This window comes from Mesoplodon mirus (assembly GCF_964341445.2).
Source record: "Mesoplodon mirus genome assembly, chromosome: 1".
In the NCBI taxonomy this organism is placed as follows: Eukaryota; Metazoa; Chordata; class Mammalia; order Artiodactyla; family Ziphiidae; genus Mesoplodon; species Mesoplodon mirus.
In genome coordinates, this window is record NC_138976.1 from 50,657,602 (window position 1) to 50,681,239 (window position 23,638).

Genomic DNA, 23,638 nt, shown 5'->3' on the forward strand with positions numbered 1-23,638 from the left:
AATTCTTCTCCCTTATCAAACCACAATCAGTATTTGTACTTTCTCTATCTTTGCTATATTAGGCTAACTAGTGGTTATTCATTGTATTAGTTCCTCTTTAAAGCACAAACTCCATAGTTTTTATTCCTAACTTATTTTTGCTTTTAATTCTTCTTTTCTCTTTCTATTTTCCATCAAGTCTTCAGTAGAGAGCTTCTCTTATCTTCCACCTGACAATAGGTAAGAAGCAAGATAAGTCCTAAAAGTTCTTGTTGCTGTAGTAGAGTTGCAATTTAATCCATAGGGAAGGCAAAAGATTTTTAGAGGGAATTTTCTAGAGATTAGCCTGATCCTCCTGGCTACTACAGCCTCACCAAAAGGATACCACTGGTGAACTTTTTCAGAATTTCAACACCCATCTTCTTATCCATCCTACTGCCTCTTGTTAACTAGAGTTGATTTATAGTTTTGTCCTAACCTGACATTTCTAGGGATGAATAAATTATAGGCATAGAAAACGAAAAAGAATCCCCAGGAATATATATAATCTGATTTGATTCACATGGTTTTTCGGAAAATCAAATATCTGTCTTTTTGGGGGGAAGACCTAACTTCCCTTTGCTGGAAATCTTACTAGCTGTGTGACGTTGGACAAATTGTTTAACCTCTTTATACGTCTGTGTCCTCATCTGTAAATTGGGGATAATAATGGCAGCTACTTCCTAAGGTTATTATGAGGATCGAGTGAATTAGGTGAGTCAGTATTGCCCAAGTGCTCTGAAGAGTGCCTAGCATATCACATACAGTGAGCACTGTTTATGCGTTCATTTCAAAAACATTGAGATTACTGTGGGTGGCAGTAGGGTAGGATGATTATGTAGGAATTGTTTTGGCTCCTCTCCTTCCCAATTCTGACACATCCTAAAGGTAGAGATTGTTGCAAAAAGGAGCCCAGAGATAGCAACCTGTCTGTTGACTATCCAGGAAGTTTAGGACTGACTGCTCACTTTTGACCTGTGGGCAGATACATCTGAAGGGGGCTGATTGTGGACCGGCTGGTAGTTCATAACCAATGAGGGCTGTGTGCTCCTGTGGTGATTGCTACCATATGAGGGGCTGAGTGGGGATAAAACTTTCTCTCAAGATGCTATTTAAAAATAAAAAGTGGAACTTTACTGAATCATTTTTGACAGTGAAGTACAATTTTGTCCCTTCCCATGTGTCTGCTCAACAAAGACATGGAAATCAGGACTAACCTTAGCACAGAACAAATCAGCCACAGGGCCTCAGGCCCCGATAGCTTGGGAGAGAGAGAGCCCTAATTAGAAAGAATTCTGATCAAGGAATCTTAGGATACTGAACCTGGGAGAGAATAAAGTAGTTTATGCTACTTTGGTTGAAGCTATTCATTGGTGGGTGGGGGGTTTGTGGATAAAGGGAAGAATTTTTTAAATATAAAATTTATTTTAAAATATTTAAAGAATGCATAAAACTGGGAACTTCAAGACCTTCTGTTCAAATTTCATATCTGCTGAGGCGAGAGAGAAAATGCGCAGGGGAAGAGGAAGAAAGGATATTAACACATAGTTTGCTCAAACATGGAGCAAATGTTTTCCAAGTGTTCACAACAATAGGTCAGAATCACATCCTGGAACTGAATTAGAGTACAGATACCAAGTTCTGACTCTAGCTATAAATCAAAATGTATTCCTTAAAAAGAGATGATAATGTGGTGGTCTTGAGAAAGCAATTTGATGTTCTTAGAAAATACTGTATAAAAACATAATTTTATAGGCTACTTCAGTCTCTGCAGCATTACAGAGCTGCTTCAAACACCCAAAGTCAATGAACTGGTGTGCAGGGCAGAAATAGAGACACAGATGTGGAGAACAAAAGTACGGACACCAAGGGGGAAAAGTGGTGGGGGGGAGGGATGAATTCAGAGATTGGGATTGGCATATATACGCTAATATGTGTAAAATAAATAACTAATAAGAACCTGCTGTATAAAAATTAAATAAAATTCAAAAAAAAATTAAATAAATAATAAAATACCCAAAGTCTACAAATAAATCCCTGGTACCTCATAGTTTAGACTATAAATTATCGAGTGTATTAAAAACTTCCTGTAGTTAACACTGCATATTCTACTGCTCTCAACCTTCACCTCTTCCCTACCTCCCCTCAATATCCTCTAGTAATCACTGGGGGTTTCTCATATGCCCTCCTCTTGAAACCAGGGAAGAACACAGCATTTCTTTCTCTGGCCTAATAATACTGGTTTGGAGAACACTGTAACAAAACAATGAAGGATAGAGAAAAGAGAAGAAAAAGGTTCTATGTTTTTCTGCCTGATTGGCCTCCCTCATGACCTGACGGCTCCCCACTCTTGCTCCTGCCTCTGTTCTTCACTGTGTTCATTTTGAGTGGGTTGAATACCTGGGTATTGCAATCTTACCTTTCAAAGTTTTCTATTGCAAAATATCCTCACTGGACTAAATTAGCTACAGGAGTCCATCAATTTTTTAACTGGGGTTCAACTCAAGCCCGCACTGATATCATTATCTTGACCTAAACCATTAAAACAGCTACTTATTTTACCAGCAAAACGGGTTTATTTCAGAACAGCAAAGAATTGCAGTTTGGGACATGCAATCTATGGTGACCACAGACAAGTCCAGGGAAGGAAACCGAGGAGTGCTGTGTTATAGAGGAGAAGGGGGAGTTCAGAGGCACTATTATAAAACAAAGTGTCCAATGGAAGTAACTAGGAGCTCGAAGTGTCCTGGCATTTCATTGGCTGAAATGTGACAGTCTCTCATTAGCTGGGCTGTTGCCAGGTGAGGGGAATACCTCCTGCTGGGTAGTAAAGTAGTAACCTTGTTACTTGTTGGAGATGGAACAGTACCTTTCTTCCTGTTGGTAATGCAATTGACGTTGACTGGTAAGTGATGTTTTTGTTCATCAATTTCCACAATTTCTTTTTACATTCTCATTGTACTTCCCCAATCCCCAAATGCTTTATCATATACTGTCTTGCATAGGCTTCCATTTATCTTTGTTATTCATGTTCGCCAAACCAGACTGTAAGCTCTCTGTTGGCAGGAGTCTTGTCTTTTGTTGTTGTTGTTTGGTTATTACTACCTCTTCTTACCCTGCCCCCATCCTCAAGCACTTAGCAAGGTTTAAACATAGTCAGTAGGCTTTAGGCCATTCTTGGGAAACTGAATTGAATATATACCCAGCAGATAAAGTCTACCACTTACTATCCCAATTTCCCTAAAATTGAAATTGACTCAGAAAAAGTTTACATAATGAAACTCTTATTCCTGGATTTATGGATGCTGTTACACTGAATCCTGGAACCATACGAATCTCAACAGTGCTTTTTAAAACTTCCTATTCTCAGACTCCTCCCCTGGAAGATTCTGTTTCCTGTGAATGAGCTGGTATAGATCCTGGGAATGTGTACCTTTAACAAGCATCCCAGGAATTCTGGTTTGTAGCCAAGTTTGAGAAACACTGTGCCAACCAAGATAAGCTTATATCTGGGAAACCCTAAAAAAAAAAAAGTATTTTTCTCATTCAAAATAATTTATGTCATTCACAATCAAGCTTAAAGGAAATTGCAGATATTTCTATAATGCAAGGCCCTTAATGCAATTATTAAAGAACTCTAAAGATCAATTAGAAAGAGAAAAACAAATATATAATATTGCTTATATGTGGAATCTAGAAAAATGGTACAGATGAACTTATTTGCAGAACAGAAATAGAGACACAGATGTAGAGAACAAACTTATGGATACCAAGGGGGGATGAGGGGTGGTGGGATGAATTGGGAGATTGGGATTGATATATATACACTACTATGTATAAAATATATAACTAATGAGAACCTACTGTATAGCGCAGGGAACTCTACTCAATGCTCTGTGGTGATCTAAATGGGAAGGAAATCTAAAAAAGGGGATCTATGTATATGTACAGCTGATTCACTTTGCTGTACAGCAGAAACTAACACAACAGTGCAAAGCAACTATACTCCAATAAGTTAAAAAAAATTTTTTAACAATTAATTTTCAAAGGGTTTAAACTAATTTTATCTTTTCATCTGTTTTTCTATACACTCTTCCATCTGTCTATTTGTCTCCATACTTTTATCTGACTACTTACTCACCTACCTATCTACATCCTACATATCTATTACTAACATTGTTGATTTAAGGCATTCCTGAACAAATAGTTTATCCTTTCTAAGTTAAGTATATGCTAGAAGTCAAAACCAAAATTTTTATAAAAACTACTTTGACCTAGAAGGTATAAGAATTACTTCTTATTTAACTGAATTTTTCCTTTGGATTGAAATAGCTCTTGAAAATTTCTCTTGGGAATCTGAGTTGTTTGTTGCCTTTTCTTATGAGTAATTTACTAAGCAGTTCTTGTGATTAGAAATATTTACTTGCTATTGATTCTAAAGCTTCATTTTCTCATTTTTATCACTGGGTCTTCTATCTATGTGCTTTTGTTCTATGCTAAATACCTCCTCTTTTCCCTTAATGCTTATCTTTCACAAGTAAAACTAAACTGAAAACCTCCTTCTTCTTAGTTATTGCTCAGTCCATATTGAAAATGTTGAACAATTTGATTCACTAGTTCATCTATTTCCTTAACCCATTTAAGCCTATTTGCTCATTTGCCTGCTCCTTTCAACATATTTTGCAGTTCTGATCCTCTGCTACTTGAAACTGAAGAGATGTGATTTTATTGGGTTTCCATATGAAAGGGATTATCAACTTCAGGATGTGAAATATCTGTGCAGAACCAAAATAACACTGTCCTTTCTCCATCTATAGTGTTTGGCTGGCTCTTCATTTTTCAGTCATCAGAACCTGCATTTGACTTACCAGTTTTGCTTTTTTGACTCTCTAGGACTCTGAATTTGAATATTGCCATTGGGGCACAAAGCTAAAGGATCTAATGTATAAATATCCAGTTAGGGATTTTCCCCAAATTTGCTGTTTATTGTTGCAATTATAGAAAATGCAAGTTGATTTCTGAGTAGGACTCACTTGCCACTCAGTTAGGGGGCATCTAAGTGGTGGGATCTGGACAAAGAGCCAATTGAGAGTGTTTATTCCAGAAATTCAAATTTGCCCATGTATCTGGAATTGGTCAAATTGAAATCTACTTGAATAAATTTTCAGTAACAAAACTCCATATAAACGAAATAAAAAGTTATTAATCCATAATGAGATTTAAAACTGCCAACTGAATCACAATTCTTAGATCATCTGGTCAGTTAGGAAAACCAGAATGAAAAGGCAAAATAGAAATTTACTTGGCAAGAAGAGAACCATATAAACGGAATTATTGGTGGTCTAAAGGGCAAGTGTCCTTAACCCATCAGATGGAATCATTAATACTTCGGGATATTTCTGCCAATTAAACCAAAATCCTCAGGATAGGAAGGTCAGAGAATTCTTTCCTCAAATTAATGCTAGCTATTCACTAATAAATTGAGATTCCCTTTACTTCATTTCATTAACCTAGTCTTTCTTCAGATGTGTAAAACTATTGATAAGATGTTTGCTTTCTTTGACATTATTCACCTTACCCACCATTTTCTGATCCAGACCCTTTGTTGTATACATGAAATGTATTATGTTGTACTTAGGATTCAAACCCAGATCTATCAATAAGCCCATGACTAATTTCTTTCTCTATTTAAGATACTTATTTTAAGGAAACACTACACATATCTGATTTCAGGTGTTGGCTTCATTGCTTTCATTCTTAGAGGATAAAATTATTAGGGATTTCTGGAAACATCTTTTCATTAACAGTGTAAGCTAATAATGTATGGTATGTAACTTTAATTGCCACAGAAAAAGAAAGTAAACCCTGATCAGTTTCAAAGGAAACTGGTCTTTGTGAAGTATTCAAGTAAAGGAAGAAAGTTGGGCAAACAAAGGCAGTTTCTTTTAGTAATCCATCCATGAAAATCTTGTTTTCAGGGCAACCTGGAAATGTGCTGAAGAAGGGTATCTATTTTTTTTTCTTACAATTTTCCAATAAGACTTCTACTTGGTTAACAATTCTAGCTAAGAATTGTGCATGACAATGAAATGTCATTACGTGCATAGACTAACATGAGATTGGAATGTATCCCATGGTGTAATAAAGTCTGCAGAAGTTAGTAATACAAATCAATACAAAGTGACTCTTGGATCACTTGAAGTATTACATAATGAAGTATTATGGTTTGGGGGGAACATTTGTTTTTTACATGGGTTTTCCCAAGCATTGTAGGATATAAGCTTCTGGCTACTAAATGCCACTAGCATCCTCCAGTGTTGTGACAACCAATGTCCCTAGACCACATTTGCAAATATCCTCCTGTGGGTGACGATTCTGCTCCCAGTTGACAACCACTGAAAGGAAGCAGAAGTAGTTAGTAAAGGGTACATTTCTAAAAATTCTAAAGTGAGTGCCAGGCCCATTATTTCAGAAATATTGGTAAATGAAGGCCTGTTCTAGATCTCAACTCCAGCTAATACCATGACAGAAATAAGTTAACCTTTCTGTAATCAGCTAACAAGAACTTCCTTTTCTCTTCAGTGTTGAATAGCTGAGGCAATTTTCTTCATTAGGATTCTCAATCAAATGTTAATTTGAACATTACTGGTTTGGACTCAAGATCATATGTTTCCTATATGAACTCTAATTTTATGTTGATGATTAATGATTATATTAAGTACACTGTGGAATAAAGAAATTATCAAAGAACACTTTTCATTTATTTAAAAAATCTTGATTTTTCTACCATGTGTTGAGCCATATAATAGCCATTAGGGATACATTCATGTTTGAGAATGGCCCTGTCTTTGTGGAGCCTACAACTTAGCATGGAAGGCAGAATATTAACCAAATAATTACCAGGTAGTTTCTTAAGTAATGTAGAAAATGTATGTACAAAATGCTATGGGAAAATTCAGGGGGTGGTGGAAACTTGAATTCGATTTTGAGATGTGAGTAGAAGTTTGCTAGAGAGAAAATGGTTTGCAGTGAGAGAGAACTTCATGGGCAAATGTACAGAAGTATTAAACAGCAGTAGCTCAGTGAGAATAGAATAGAAAGAAATGGCAGGAAATGAGATTAAGTGATATGTGTGCATTCAAAGATTATGTGATAAGAAGTATGGCTCCTCCTTTTTGGTAAATATTCCTCTGCTGAGGAATTGTAGGTGACAGGGACAAGTGATTTAATTAATATGCAGATTTTAAATCACGCTATCATGTGCATAAATCATACCTGACCCACTCAGTAAACACCTCTGAGTTTGTGTTACAGATCAAACTTTTCATGTTTTGGAAATTAGGAGGGGAAAAGTTTCTCATTGCCTGGTCTCAGTCAGCTCTGTGTCGACGGAGAATATTAAAGAGCTTTTCACAATAACCCAGAAGTTTTATTTTCTTTTTATCTTGTGATGTCTGCTGGTTTTTAAGTCCAGCTCTTTAGGTCTTTAAGATTTAGTTTTTTTTAGATGGAACATTAAGATTTTGTTTTGCTTGAGGGACCGAGGTTACCTTGAAATTATTGTCTATATTTGCATGCACACAGTTCTCATATAAAAATAATTTTTACTTCAAAGACATTTCAAGAAATTTGAGAAGTACTTGTAAGATGACTTGAAAGATAAGGCATAAATAACTTCAATTAATTATCATGAGACCAAATGTTATCCAAGTTCATTAATAAATGAGTTCAATGGTGCTTTTGGATTATTCAGAATGATCCAGTTTTGCTTTTTACCCCCAAAATGAAAGCATAGATTTCTCTTTGCCAGTACTTGTAATGTTCATTGTGTTTTCTCTCATTTTCTAAATTTTGTGATACCTTTCTTAATTTCTAATATGCACATCTCAATGTATTTTGTAAGCAATTTCTGTAAACCTTTCTTGCAGTAAAATTCCTTTATAGTTTAAATCTCACAGTGGGAAGAAAAAAATTCAGTGAAAAGAGCCAAGAATCTAAGCATTTCTATTGTTAACCATGAAAAATGCTTCACTTTCCGCCCTTTAATTAAAATCTACATTCCTCTTATCAGTTTTGCTTTCTGCATTTGTGCCCCAGTGAATATCCAGTTTTGTAGCTGCGAGGCTTGTGTCATAATTGGATAATAAGAAAAGGGAATAAATTTAAAACAAGGATATATTCACTTGCATAATTTGAGTTAAGGAGACCTTATTCCGTATGCATATGTACCCACCACGTGTATGTATATTGTATAAATAAGAGTGTACGTAACCCGCATTTTAACCAACTCCAGAAAGCTGTTGGAAGCTAAGGTTTCTTTTGTCGAGCAAATTGCTGATGGTCAAGGTTATAACTCTGGTGACTTTTTTAGTAATAACTGAGATGCCAATATAGTCATTGCTAAGGTCCAGACCCTGCATCATTGAGTTGGACAATTGTGGTTCTCCCTCTGAGGTAGCAGGTAATGATGCACTCAGCAGGGCTACTCTAAGATTTTTGATACTTAACTAACCATAAAAATAGCTTCAGGCATGACTGAACAGACCACTCCCTCCTAGAAGCTAAGCCTTTTTAAGCATCACTGATACCTGAAGGGACAAACTTTTAGTGAAATTGACCATTAGGGGAGAAATGACCCATTCTTTTCTTGGACAAATAAAGGGTCTTTCTTTTTTTTTTTTTTTTTTTTTTTTGCGGTATGCGGGCCTCTCACTGTTGTGGCCTCTCCCGTTGCGGAGCACAGGCTCCGGATGCGCAGGCCCAGCGGCCATGGCTCACGGGCCCAGCCGCTCCGCGGCATATGGGATCCTCCCAGACCGGGGCACGAACCCGTATCCCCTGCATCGGCAGGCGGACTCTCAACCACTGCGCCACCAGGGAGGCCCTAAAGGGTGTTTCATATTAGATATGGGGGCAATACTTTTCTCTCCTTCCTTGTCTCTTGCTTTTTCATTTGTGGAATGTAGGGGAAGGTTTTGCTTTTCGGAATTCCAATCTTGTGCAGACTTACTGATGTATATTCATTAAAATGACCATGAATGTACTAGTTTACATAAATTCTTTAGGATTGATAATTATAACACTTATTTTATATGCTTGTTAATATTAGCATTATTAGCCTTTTATATGATGTTCTCGGAAGAGGTCAAGGATGTAAGTACCACCATTAAAGGAAGTGGAGTAAAGTTCCTGATTATTTTAATGAGTCACTGAAAAATGTCTGCTTTTCAAAGCAAGGCTATAACTTCTTTAATCAAAGACTGGTGAAGTGAAAGAAAATTACATTATCTCACTACATCACTTATCTTCGGTTCAAATGTGAAAAATGGCCTCATGAAAAAAAATGCACCAATTCTGCATTTGATGAGATGAGCAGAATTAAAAGATTTTAATTCCCAGCTCTGTCATTGACTAATTGTGTTGGAAAGGCATCTTTCTTTGTCTCTCATATAGTATACAGGTAGACAAAGCACATTTTATAATCTTCAGCTATGTATTTTAATAGAGGTAGGGATTTCTAAATTATTGCAGTTGCTATTGAAGTAAAAAAAATAAAAAGAAAAAAGAAAAGAAAAAAATCTGAAGAGTCCAGGGGGAGAAACTGAGCTGTGTTCTGGGTTAATTGATGATTGTTGGCCTTTAACCTTTGGAGAAATTCACTAAAATTGGATGGTGAAAACTAAGCGTCTTGAGTTACAGGGGGCTAAGATCAGACCTCAGTGACTGGTTACTTTGATTTAGGTGTCAAAGTTGTCTTGAGCAAGTTTCTGAGGCTTATTATCTTTATCTATAAAATTGGGACAATATCTACCTCCTAGGATTTTTATAAGGATAAACTTGAAAATATATATAAAGTATTTAGCCTCAAAGCTAATAGTGGCTATATATCTTAGAGGAATTTTATTTCTAACTATTTCCTGAAAGTGTGTAATTCCTGAGTTGAACAGAAATGTACCCTCACATGGAGTTTCTTTTGTTCAGCTTGTCTAATTATCCAGGTGTGAGTGATTTACTTTGCATAAATTCTCTAGAAACTCTTCCTCTCTCCTCATGGGACCAAAGATATACCAGAATATTTTTTAAAGGAAAGATAACAACTTTATCATTAGATAAAGTTTAATATGTCTACTTTATTTAAATGATCAAAATCTTAAAAGGTACTATGTCTACCATTATAAAAAAACTGTAATATTTATTCATTTATTATAAGAGCAAATGAGCAAATAAGACTTTAGAAAAATACTTTTCTATCAAATAGCTATTGGCTTTTTTATGTTAAAAAATTCCAGTAAAGGTAACCATAAAATTATATTTAAAATCATAAAAAGATATATGCTCCAGCCTAAATTATACCAGAAAACTTCTAGATGTATGGCTCATGCAAACCCAGTACTCCAGACCCTAACTAAATATGAGTGACAAGGACAGAAGAACAATAATAAACCAACTTGCTGGGAAGAAAATTAAGGAGGATGATTCTGAAGGCCTGGCTTTAATTAAACTCTTGTAAGAGCAGAGTTGTTGGCAAGATATTCGGGACCACCTTATTAAGCACTTTGGCTCCCCTTCAAAATTTTTAAGACTTAAATTAATATATGTTTAAATAGATATTGCAACTGACACGCAACTTGCATACAATTATATTAAATTTTATTAAATGATGTTAAATGTGTGTATTATGGTTCTCTAAGAAACAGAACCAGTAAAATATAGTAAAAATATGTAATATCTATGTGGACTGTATACATATGTATATGGTAATATGGAGTTGGGTCATGCCATTATGGAGACTGAGAAGTCCCAAGAACTGCAGTAGGCAAACTGAAGACCCAGGAGAACCAATGGTATAGTTTCAGTCTGAGTCTGAGGGCATGAGAAGTAGGAGAGCTAATGATGTAACGTGTAGTTGGAGACCACATCAGAAGGTGGGAGAAAAATGTCCCAGCTCAAACATAATCAGGCAGAGGGAGTGAATTCTCCCTTACTCAGCTTTTTTGTTCTATGCAGGCCTTCAAGTAATGGGATGAGGCCCATCCACAGAGGGGAGGGCAATCTGCTTTACTCATCTACTGATTCACATGTTAATCTCATCCGGAAACACCCTCACAGACACACCCATAATAGTGTTCAATGTTTAACCAAATATCTGGGCACCACATGGCCCAATCAGCTTGACAGATAAAATTAACCATCACAAGCCCACCCCTTGCCGACTTGACATCCATACACATCTTAAATCATACTTAATCTTCAAACAAAGACTATAACAAGATCATAGCTCTACCTAACAAGATATAACTATCCTGCATGTAACCAAAAACACACTACTATGGGGAGGGGGAAGGGTAAGCTGGGATGAAGTGAGAGAGTGGCATGGACATATATACACTATCAAATGTAAAATAGATAGCTAGTGGGAAGCAGCTGCATCACACAGGGAGATCAGCTAGGTGCTTTGTGACCACCTAGAGGGGTGGGATAGGGAAGGTGGGAGGGAGACACAAGAGGGAGGGGATGTTGGGATATATATATATATATATATATATATATATATATATATATATATATATGTATATGGTTCACTTTGTTATACAGCAGAAACTAACACACCATTGTAAAGCAATTATACTCCAATAAAGATGTTAAAAAAAAGTACTACTTTTCCACAAGAGTGTGCATAACACACACACACATTCGTAACAAAATAAAGGGAAAAAACTCATATAGTTCTTGTTTCTATAACTGGTCACATGGTCATGGCTGGTATTTATCTTTTCCATCTGTTACTGTGTATTTCCTTTGCCTTCAGCAAGCATCCAAGCTGTTCATGGTTCTTTACCTGGTGGGGTGACCCAAAGTTTCATTTCTGAAGGGTCTGGGACGTTTGTAATCCTGCCTAGGTTGGGTTGTTGTAATTTTCCGTTGACCTAAGTCACGGGACGTAGTAATACTGAGAGACATCCTAAGGGATCTTCTGTATTCCAGACATAGTCTTCCTTATCTCCACTGTTGAGCTGTAGTCCAGTTTCCCCTTGGGAGTCAGGATCATTCACCCCAGCTATTACAGTAACTTCCTTCTTTGCCTGTTAAGAGGCATGTAGAGTCCAAAGTGGTTGGGTAGCAATCTTAACTTCCAGTTCAATGGAGTCATTGTTGTGTCTCTTGGTGAAAGCATTTCTCCTTTGGGAACTGAGATTTCTAGGCAAGCAAGCATAATGTCACAGGAACAGGAAGCAAAAATGTTGCTAGTGGGTCACTAAGGTAATAGTGAGCAGTGCCCATTTCTACCCCTTGACTCCTGGACCTATGAATCTGGCTATGGGAGAAATAGCACCATGTATTGGACACTGGTTCAGAACATACGCCGCTTTCTGGAGAACCTTTCCCCCAACCTGCAAGGTATTGCCAGCTATCTGACACTCTTACTGAGTTTTCAAAAGGTCCCTCTATCAAGCTACCTGCTTCAGGATTGTGGCTGACATGGTAAGCCCAGTGAATTCCATGAGCACAAGCCCATTGTCACACTTCTTTCCTTGTGAAGTGAGTTCCTTGACCAGAAGCAATGCTGTGTGGAATATTTTGATGACAGATAAGGCGTTCTATAAGTCCACAGATGGCAGTTTTGACAGAAGTATAGCATGAAGGGAAGGCAAATCTGTATCCAGAGTGTCTATTCCAGTAAGAACAAAATGCTGCTTCTTCCATGGTAGAAGTGGTAATTAACCTGCCATCAGGTAGCTGGTTAGTTACCCTGAGAAATGGTGCCATATGGGGATGCAGTGTTAGTCTCTGCTGCAGATAGACTGGGCACTTGGCAGTATCTGTAGCCAAATCAGCCTCGGTAAGTGGAAATTCATGCTGCTGAGCCTGTGCATTACCTCCATCCCTGCCACCATGGCTGTTGGGTCCATGAGCCCATTGGATGATGACAAGACTGGCTGGGGAAGAAGCTGTGTAGTATCTATAGAACAGGTCATCCTATCCACTTTATTATTAAAATCCTCCTCTGCTGAGGTGACCCTTTGGTAAACATTCACATGGGACACAAATATCTTCATGGTTTTGCCCAGAGAGTTCTATCCACTTACCTCTTTCACAAATTTCCTTGTTCTCAATTTTTCAACCATATTCTTTTCAAGTCCCTGACCTTCCAGCCAAACTACTGGCCACAGCCCATGAATTAGTATGTAATTGCACATCTTGCCACTTCTCATTCCAAGCAAAGTGAAAAACCAGGGTTCAAAGGTCTGCCATCTGGGAGGATTTTCCTTCACCATTGTCCTTCAGGGATGTCCCAGAAAGGGACTACAGTGTTTTAACTGTCCACTTTTGGGTGGTGCCTTCATATTGTGCATAACCATCTGCAATCCAGGCCCAAGTCTTCTCTTCCTCTGTCAACTGAGCTTAGAGAACTCACCATGAGGCCATAGATGCAGACAGGGAGTGAGAAGACAGTGTAGCAGGAGTGGGAACCCTGGGCATTTGGGCCACCTGTTTATGTAACTTACACATTCAGAGCCTTCTTGGGCCTGATCATGTATATACTGCTTCCGTTGGATGATGAAATGTTTCTGTGCACACCCAGCTTTCTGGTTTGGTGGGTCAGATAACACCCAGTTCGTGATGGGCAGCTCAGGTCACACGGTAAGTTGGTGGCCGATGGTTAAGTGTTTAGTTGCTATTAAGGCCCAGTAGCAGGCCAAGAGCTGTTTCTCAAAAGGAGAGTAGTTTTTTGCAATAGATGACATGGCTTTGTTCCAAAATCCTAAGAGCCTGTGCTGGGACTCACCTATAGGGGTCTGTCAACGACTCCAAACACCATCCCCATTTGCCACTTACGCTTCACACACCACTGGATCTGTTGGGTCCTGTGGATAAGTGGCAGAAGAGCTTGCACAGCAGCCTGGACCTGTTGTAGAGCCTTTTCTTATTCTAATTCCTACTTAAAAATAGCAGCTTTGGGGGTCATTTGGTAAACCTGCCAGAGTAACACACCCAAGTGAGGAATATATTGCCTTCAGAATCCAAAGAGCCTCACCAGGCATTTGACCTCTTTTTTTGGTTGAGGGAGGAGCCAGATGCAACAACTTATCTTTCAGTTTATAATGGATATCTCAGTATACCCCATGCCACTAGATCCCTAGAAATTTTACTGAAAGAGGAGTCTCCTGAATTTTTGTTGCCTTTATTTTCCATCCTCTGACACACAAATGTCTTACCAATAAGTCTAAGAGGAGTTGCTGCTTCTTGCTCACTAGATTCAGTATGCATAATGTCATCAGAATAAGGGACCAGTGTGATATCAGGGTATCCCTGTGAACTGAAGTATGAATTGGGGCTGGAGAATCGATATATCCATGAGGTATAATAGCAAAGTTGTATTGCTGGCCTTACCAACTGAAACCAAACTGCTTCTGGTTGACAGGTATGGAGAAAAAAAAAGCATTTGCCAGATCAATAGCTACATACCAGGTACCAAAGGATGCATTAATTTTCTCAAGCAACGAAACCAACTCTGGTACAGCAGAGCTGCCATTGGAGTCATCACCGGGTTAAGTTTATGGTAACCCACTGTTATTCTCCAAAATCCATCTGTCTTCTGCACAGACCAAATAGAATTGAATGGGGATGTGGTGGTAATAGCCACCCCTGCACCCTTCAAATCCTTGATGGTGCCACTAATATCTGAAATCTTCCTAGAAATACAGTATTGCTTTTGGTTTACTTTTTCCCTAGGTAGAAGTAGTTCTAGTGTCATCTACTTGGCCTTTACCTCTATAATAACCCTCACTCCACAGGTCAGGGAACCAGTGTGGGGATTCTGCCATCTGTTCCAATTGTGCATTCTGGAACTGGGGAAATAACCACAGAATGGGATTGGGGAACCACTGGAGCTCACTGTGAGATATACCTAAACTAAAATTTCATTGATACCTGACCTACATAAGCCCCTACTCTTACTGGTGGACCACAGTGATGTTTTGGGTCTCCTGGAATCAGTGTCAGTTCAGAGCCAGTATCCATTAGTCCCCAAAAGGTCTGATTATTTTCTTTTCCCCAGGGCATAGTTACCTTGGCAAAAGGCTGTAGGTCCCTTTGGTGAAGGTTGGGAAAAGATTGACAGTATAAAATTTGGGCAATGTACCTGGGTCCTTCCTCAAGGGAACCTGTTCTCCCCTTCACTCAAAGAGTTCTGGGTCTTCAAACTGGCCCAATAGTGGGAAGTGAGAGGCTGTGACTTTCAATTTTTTATGATTCAGGTTAGACTTTTGTTCACTTGACATAGAACTTTTCTGCTTATAGAGATCAAGTGAGAATTATAATAGGTTTTCTATCATTTCACTCCTAGGAACAGCACAAACAACGAGCCAATGCTGTAAGTCTGGATTTCTGCTTTGACTTTGCTATCCATTACAGTAACTATGTTCACCTTGCTTTAGGCAGTTGAGCGCCACCACTTGGCCCCTGCCACCCCAGGATCAAGTTACTGTCATTGCATTTAAATATCCCAATTCAGTGACTGTGCTTTTCATTGTACTTGGAAATTTTCACTACTCTCCACTGACCTACAGAGAACAGTGATCATTCTTCAAAAATATCAGGACTCTGCTCACAAATTTGTATCTCACGGCCTGGTGTGGGTGAGTATGTCTTAAATGACAAATCCACTCTAACATCTAATCTCCATAAACCTCTCAATCCCTTCCTTTACATTAAACCAAGTCAGGTCAGGCATTTCTAGTTCACTCACTGAGGGACACCTTTTGGTCCCTATTTCAGCTAACCAACCAGATTGTTAGAGCCTTTCCTAACTCTGTGAACTACAACAATAAATGTAGAATCTCTGCTTGATGAGCCCATACTGATAAATTCAGCCTAATCCAACTTCGTTTCTTCCACCATTATACCACAACCTTAATATCTATTCCAACATACGTTCCTCAGATCTGTCTTTGTAAATTAGAAAGCTCAGATACTTCTTTTGGAGTGTACAGCACCTCTCATGGTTGTAGTTTGTACCTCACCTTTAGGGACCTGCTGGAACTTGAATCTGGTTATAGGTCTAGATTCAAAAATGGGTAGCATATCCAGAGGGAAATCAGCATTGTCTTGCTTGACAACTGCCTCAAAGGAGGCCATTACTGTTTCCTCCAGCAATGAAAGTTAATCCCGTTAAATGGGAGTGGAGAGTCTATTTATTACCCTGGGGTTGGGGAGGCCACTTCTAACTGGATGTGGGCAGGCTACTCCCACTGGGATTGGGTTGGCCTCTTTGGCAAAGAAGATGCATCAGAATTTAAAGTCTCAGTTTCATCAGATTCTTCCCACATGTCCCCAATTTACAGGATCCCATTCTTTTTCAATCAATGCTGCTATTAAGTAGACACCCTGAAAGACTGGAAATTCAACTTGCCTTGTAACTCAGCCAATCACAGGATGAGATTCTGCTTTTGATTTTCAAGAAGCTCAGCCTTAAGGCCATAGGAAACAAAGGTCTCCTGCAGGGCACACATAAAAGGCTTCAGGTTATTTGTGCAGTGCTTAAACTGGGAGTTTGAATCCCTGAGCTCATCCTTTTCTTTCACCACTTTGTCCAGTGACATTGGGAGCAGCAAGCCAATCTCAGTAATTCATTAGTTTTCCTAAGATGTTCAAAAGTATCATATACCCAGTAACTCAGCTCTGTACTTCTTAATAAATGGTTAACAAGGAGTGTCCAGTGGAGATATTTTCCATACCCCTATTGGCAGATCATGCTATGTATTATCGGTACTTTCTTTAACTACTGGAAATGTCTTTAAATCTAATCAGATTCGAGGGTCAATTCCAGAAACCCCAGAGCCAATTCAGAAAACAAACCTGAACATTCTGTTCCTGTAGAACCACTCTCAGTACCAAGATATATAGTAGTCATAGTTCTCCAGGTAAATGTGAACCAGTAGGATGGATGGATAAATGAATGAATGAATATATATAATACTGGATATATTTATATAGATTGAAATGTAAATATACAAAATCAATAATGTGATTACTTGCTTGATAATTCAAGGTGCGCAAAGACCTAAAGTTTGTTGCGTGTTTTTGGTGGATTCAGTCAGCCTCTACAAAGTGATGTGCTAGCACATTATAACTAGAAGAAACCCTGGAAATAAGTTACTTTTCTTTCCTTTAGTCATCAGACTTTATCAAAGGCTGATGGTGTGCTAGGTGCTTGACTCTATAGGCCTCTGTTCTTGGGGAACTTACATTTCTGTGAAGGGAGAAAAACAACATCTAAGAAAACAATATGATTAATGAGATAATTATGGTTATGATAAGGGCTAGGAAAGAAACAGTATGATGGAAGAGAATTACTAGTAAATACCTTAGATGTTAGTGATGGGATGGACATAAGCCTTTTTGTGACAATATGTTGAGACTCAGCTGTGGGAACTTCTGGAGAACCATGTTTGAAGTTGAGGAAAAATATAAATAAAAGAAGATCAATGTGGCTGAGTGAGGGAGGGGGAAAACTTGAAATTGGCGAGAGTGAAAGCCAGTAATGCAAGACAGACCATGGTACAGAATTTGAATTTCATTCTAAAATCCACTAGTGGCTCTTGGAGGGTTTGAAGAATGGTAGTGACATGATATCATTTTTTTGTTTTGAATTTTACTTTTGAGTAGATAATAGAGCCATAGAGTGCATAAATGAAACAGTGCCAGAGGGCTTTGCTTTGTTCTTTCCCCATTTTTGTCCTGAGTTCATTTTTCTGTTTTCCATTGTCTCTGTTCTCTCATGTGCTCCCCTCAATCTTGCCTTTTTTCTTTAGTGATTTTACTTTCTTGAAAAAGAATTATCTCTTGGATTCTACCAGTTTATGTTTCATCTCTTTTCATTGTCCAAACATCTCTTCCTTGAGTTCTTGTATTTCTTCCTTAAGAGTCTTCTTTCATGGCAATCACTTCATACATTTATTTAACTCTATGGTGAAATACTTGATAACAATTTTTACGTGTTCCATTGTGAATTTTTTTGAGAATATATTTCATCCATTAGTATTTTTTGCTGCTGCTTAACACCTTCTTCATAGAGTATCTTTATAACTGTGCTGTGTTCAGTACTGTTTTGTTACTTGTGGTTGAATCAGCTATTTGCAAGAGGTTCCTGTTTGGTGGTGTAGGTAGCTTTGCAGTTCAAAGGCTCCCCCTTCTTCTTTTCAGATTTAGACTGTTTCTTTCCTGCATAGCCAGCTTCCTTTTGGCCCTCAAAGCCTAAGGTATCCAGTAGTTTCTGCTGCCATCTCTGCATACCCTTGTCCCTGTTCCTTCACCAGCCACAGGCTTTAAGGGCAAACATCCTTGTGGTCCAAATCAATCTTCAATTGTAGGATATGTTTTTAGTGGCATTGTCTTTGATAGGCCACTACTATTAGACATATCACCTTGACAGCTGTTCTCAGATGGCAGCCTCCTTAGACTCAGTCCTGTTTATTGCAGCTCCAGTGTCAACTTTAGATTTTACATTTCAAGGGATTCCTCACACTTAGGGGGTGTATCCATGCTGTGCTTTATGGAATCTGTTACCTCTGAGTCTCTAGGTACTTTTCATTCAGAGCCTTCTGGGTGGCTCTGCAAGATCTTAGCCGCATTAAAATCTTAGCAGCAGTAAAATATTATTTGGAGTTGCAGTTTCTGTTTCCTAATATTTCTGGAAACAGAAATTGAGTGATTTGGGGGTTTTTTAAATGTACATTTGTTTGTTTCTTTGTTCTGCTTATGCTTAATGGTCTCCAAGCGGAGTGATGAGTCGTTTTTAGGTAAACTATAACTATATGAGCTCTATAATCATGTTATATTGATATATTGATTTTCTTTTTCTCTTTTTTTTTTTTTTTATGATCCGTGTAGCTGCCAAGTGAAAAATAGATTGTGGGAGACAAGAGCAGAAATAAGGAGAAGAATTTGAAATGACTTCAGTAGTCCAGGCAGCAATAATTGTGACTAAGACTACATACAGCCTGGCAGCCAGATAATAAGTCATTAGATCTGAGCTGTATTTCAAATCTGATAGGACTTGGTGGATGGAGTGGTATGTAAGGGAGAAAAAGTAATCCCGGAGTAGTCCTATTACTTTTTAGATTTGGGGGGACTAGGATAGATGGTGGTGCTATTTATTGAGGGTTCATTTTGGATGTACCATTTTAGCATGTTGGATAATATTTTAAGACATCTGAGAAGAAATGGCAAATCTGAAACTAAAGTTGATAGTTGTAGACTGGAGATGTACATTTGAGTATCAATAAATTACAGATGGCATTTTAAATAGGACATTTGATGAAATCATATTTAGAGAGAGTTTAATGACTATCAAGGCCCCCAAACCAAACCCTAAAGGAAACCAACATTTAAAAATAAAGAAAATAAAGAAGCCAGCAAAGGAGAATTGAAGAGAAGCAGCAATGACGTGGACAGAAACCTCATTTCACTCAGAAGGAATGAGTTCTGTGACCCATGCCTCCAAGCTGTCCATCAGTGCTCTCTGAGCTTTTCTCTCAACATACTGTTCTTCTGCTCAGTGACCTAAGATAATTAATACTTCAGAAATTCACTCTTAGTGTGCAGGTCTACCTGGCAAGTAATATTAGGTTTAATTTTTCAAACTATGTTGTTAACTTCAATTTCATATATCTAGTCCAGACCTTTTCTCAGAGCTCATATATCATCCTTTTAATTGACAGCTCTACTTGAATAGATAATAGGATTTCAAACATATTTCCATAATTATAGAGCAGACATTTAATATGGAAAATAGGTAATTATTTTCTAGTTTTTGATGATAAACCATAGTAATAAATCCCTTCCCCAATCTAAATATAAAATAAAGCATAGTTGTGCAATGTATAATGTGCATTAATATATCTGGTATTTCCTTCATAATATACATATTCAAGAAATAACATAATTAAATATTGCATAACCTTTTTCTTTTATCTTCTTAATCTCTTCAAAGGTTACTTATGAATAGGACAATCGTACCTTTCTTAAACAATTTTGATCAAATAGTCTTCTTCTAAATAAACGTCAGCTGCTTTATGTTTTGATATAATGAGGCAGATGCCTATTTCTGCCTTCCTCTAGATTTTGTGACTTTCAAGTTGCTTATTACTAGGGTATTTATGTTTTAAAAATATGTATGCACTAAAAGCCTTACCCACAGCTCACTGAGTTTTCTTTATGAATCTGGAGATTACCTTTCCATGGACAAGAGTATCTGCTCACATTGATATGGTATCTCTTTGGAACAAGTGTCGGCTATTGATATTCACAAAAGTGCCCATTGCAAGCAAACAGGTCAAGGTCAGCTTTGTTTTCCCCTTGAAAAGTGTATCATCCAAAGGAAGGGTAGGAGATGCTCTGGGACCTTAATGACACAAAGTACGTTCCCCTTCATGGAACAACAAACTTAAACTCAGTCTTTTCATTGAGTCAAAATATGAAAGCCTGAGTCAAAATACAAAAACTGAAAGCATTTGTAGTTTTATTACATGTGAAAAACCTGATTTATTAAAATGATAGGCTTTGACATAAAGGGATAAAAATGTATAAAGCAGTTACTAATTAATTTAAGTTGTACTTGAAAACTTTTTATCTGTCAAACCATGTAACTTCAGGAATCTAAAGAACTAGCCATAGAAATGAAAGTTGTCTAGTTGATGTACCTGAAATTGTTATCGATCTGACAGCCATAACCCATGGCATCTGCCTTCTTGCCTTAGAAAGTGTCTTTAAAGCATGCTTTTGATGAGGAGATATAATAGGGTTTAGGAAAATCACATTTATTAAACTATGTGAAAATTTCTTTTTAAGGACATTATCTCATTTTATTTTCCAATAGCTCTACCAACAGGTATAACTCAATTTATAGATCTATAGCCCATCTATGTTGACAAAATTTTGAGATGGTTTTCAATAATTCAGTCAATAAACCAGAAAATAAAATCAGGGTCGGTAGAAACATAGATGGTAAATATATAACGTGGGGAAAGATCATATGTACATAGGCAAGCTTTACATAGTTAGTAAATTTAGTAAAATAAGTTACTAACATTAGGCTGTATGTTTAACTTTGAGCTCTTGGGCACTATTATAACCATACCTCTTTGACAATGGTAGAGATTGAAGTTCAGAGAAGTTACCTAATTTGCCCAAGGGCACAATGGTAAAGTGGCAGAGATGAGTAGCAGGGCTGAGATCTGAGCAGTACATCTGAAATCTGATCTTCGATTTCAAGTCTTGATTCCTTAGATCTATGCTTTTTCTCTCACAGTGTGCTGAGGAGTTTTCATTCTAGGTATATCTTTCCTTGTTTGCTCAGTTTCTTTTTACTCCCAAAATGCAAATTTCCCTGAAAGCCCCTTGGAGGTGTGATGCATTAACAAATTTTGTTGCCTTTGACTCTTTCCAGCTGAAGGACTCACCCTCCTAGACGGTGGGTTAGTAACCTACTATCACTGGAATCTGTGAATGAGGATGTATTTAGGGCCTCTGCCCTCCAGCATCAGATTATTATGTGGATAGAACTAATATATATGAAACCACTGTAGAACAATTACCAGCTGAACTTTTATTTATGCTTCTATAAGTATAATCCCTCTGTCATTTGCTTTTTCAGCCTTAGATCCTCCTTCTTGCCTACATTATATCCAGTTCATGAAATATTTATTAAGCATATACTTTCTATGCTAGCATTTGGGGGAGATAAAAGAGATGTTGGTGAGATACAGCCTTTACTTTTAAGGACCATAAGTCTCTTGCCAGTGATAAGCCAAGTGCAAGCATATAAAGTGGGAGGTTAAGTGCATAAAAGAAACAAAATGCAGTAGAGATTTCAAGGGAGAAAATGTCCAGAAGAGGACCTCAAAAGCTTTATGACCCAGGCGGGTATTTTCTCTAGGCCTTGAACAGTGTGGGCAAAATACATGGCATCTGTACCACTCAAAGTCACACCTTGGTCACTAATCAATCATGGATTTGATTTTTCTGAATCTAAAAGTGACTTTAAAATCTTTTCCTATACATTAACCCCCTAAAACCCTGTCAGTTTACTAGAGTTGGCAACAGAGAGCAAACTCATTTGCTTTTTGTAATCTTCATTATGAGGAGATATGGAGGAAGGTGGGGATGGATGGAAAATGAGAGGATGGAAGAGAAAAGGAAGAAACATCAGCAAAGGCAAAGATGGGAAAGCATAGACATATTTGCGGAATTCCAAATATACCAGGTTGGCTATTGTGCAGGCTCTAATTGGAAAGAAAGTATTGAAACAAATATAGATATGGGCCATATTTTGGAAGTGGCTTCATAGGGACATATATGCATAAACTTTCTTCTGAAGCCAAACTGGACTACGTCTCAGAATCTAAACTTTTTCCATCTCTGCACATTTGGTCCACGATATCGGCCAGCAGGAATACTATCTTACTCTGCTGAATTATCCCAAGTTCTGGGCAAACTAGTTTTAAGATAACTCCCCCACCTTTTAATTTCCATACCATAGCACAAACTATAGTTTATTTTTAAATGACTTTTATAATGTGCTTTCTGATACTGTTGGTTTTATTAGCATGTGTATGTGGCCTGTTTTTCCAGCTAGACTGTAAATTCCTAGGGGTAGGAACAATACCCTATTTTTATAGACACTTCTAAAAGATTATTGTCATTGGACACATGGTGAGAGATTCACAAAAGCTTGACTTGCATTTAGATCAGGAAGAAAAAGAACTAAGTTTAGCAAGGCTGGCAGTGCCTCGTAACATACCCCTTCTAGGTGGAAGCTTAAATACCTTCTACAGTCTCACAGCTAGAGGGAGAATCGAATAACAGACTTATGGGTGGCTGACCTTCTTGAATCCAAAAGTAACACAGTCATAGCAGAACAAATACAGTTGAATCAGAAAATAAGCAGCACGTTTCAGAAATCTGATGAGGAGTCTTAAGATCTATTTTAGAGGGTCTGAAGTTCAAACTAGCAGTTAAAATGGAGGCACAACTCTAAATCTAGAAAGGTCCTCTATTACCCATGGGAATCAAAGTCAGAATTGACAAAATCCCCAAGAGGCTGAAGATCAATAAATATATTTATGGGACCCTGAAACACATGAAGTAGGAAGAGGTTATTCTGTGACTTCTTGCATTTTAAGGGGAAAAAAAAAAGTCAACTCAGGTAGAAGTCCATGGGAACATCAGTTATTATACCACAAATATTCATATGTTCTGGGTCAAATTAAAGATCTCTTTGGAGTTATTTCTCACTCTATAAAAAGAAAAGCACATTTTTCTCTTATCTGCTTTTTTATTTTCCAAGTATTGTATTATGAAGATATTGAATTTTCTAAACCAAAAGTAAACTTATAATAAAAATAAAAACTTATGACTTATTTTTTTCAATCACCAGAAATATCTGTACACCAAGTATCTGTACATTTCAGCAATGAAAATTTCCAAATTTGCAATCGGACAACTAATAGAAACTAATTGGCTATTTAAGTTTTTCTTTTTCCCCCATATTGCCTTAGTTCAGGCAACTGATGAGTCATAGCTTACCAGCAGACAGGTAAAGTGCATTTGGGAAGAG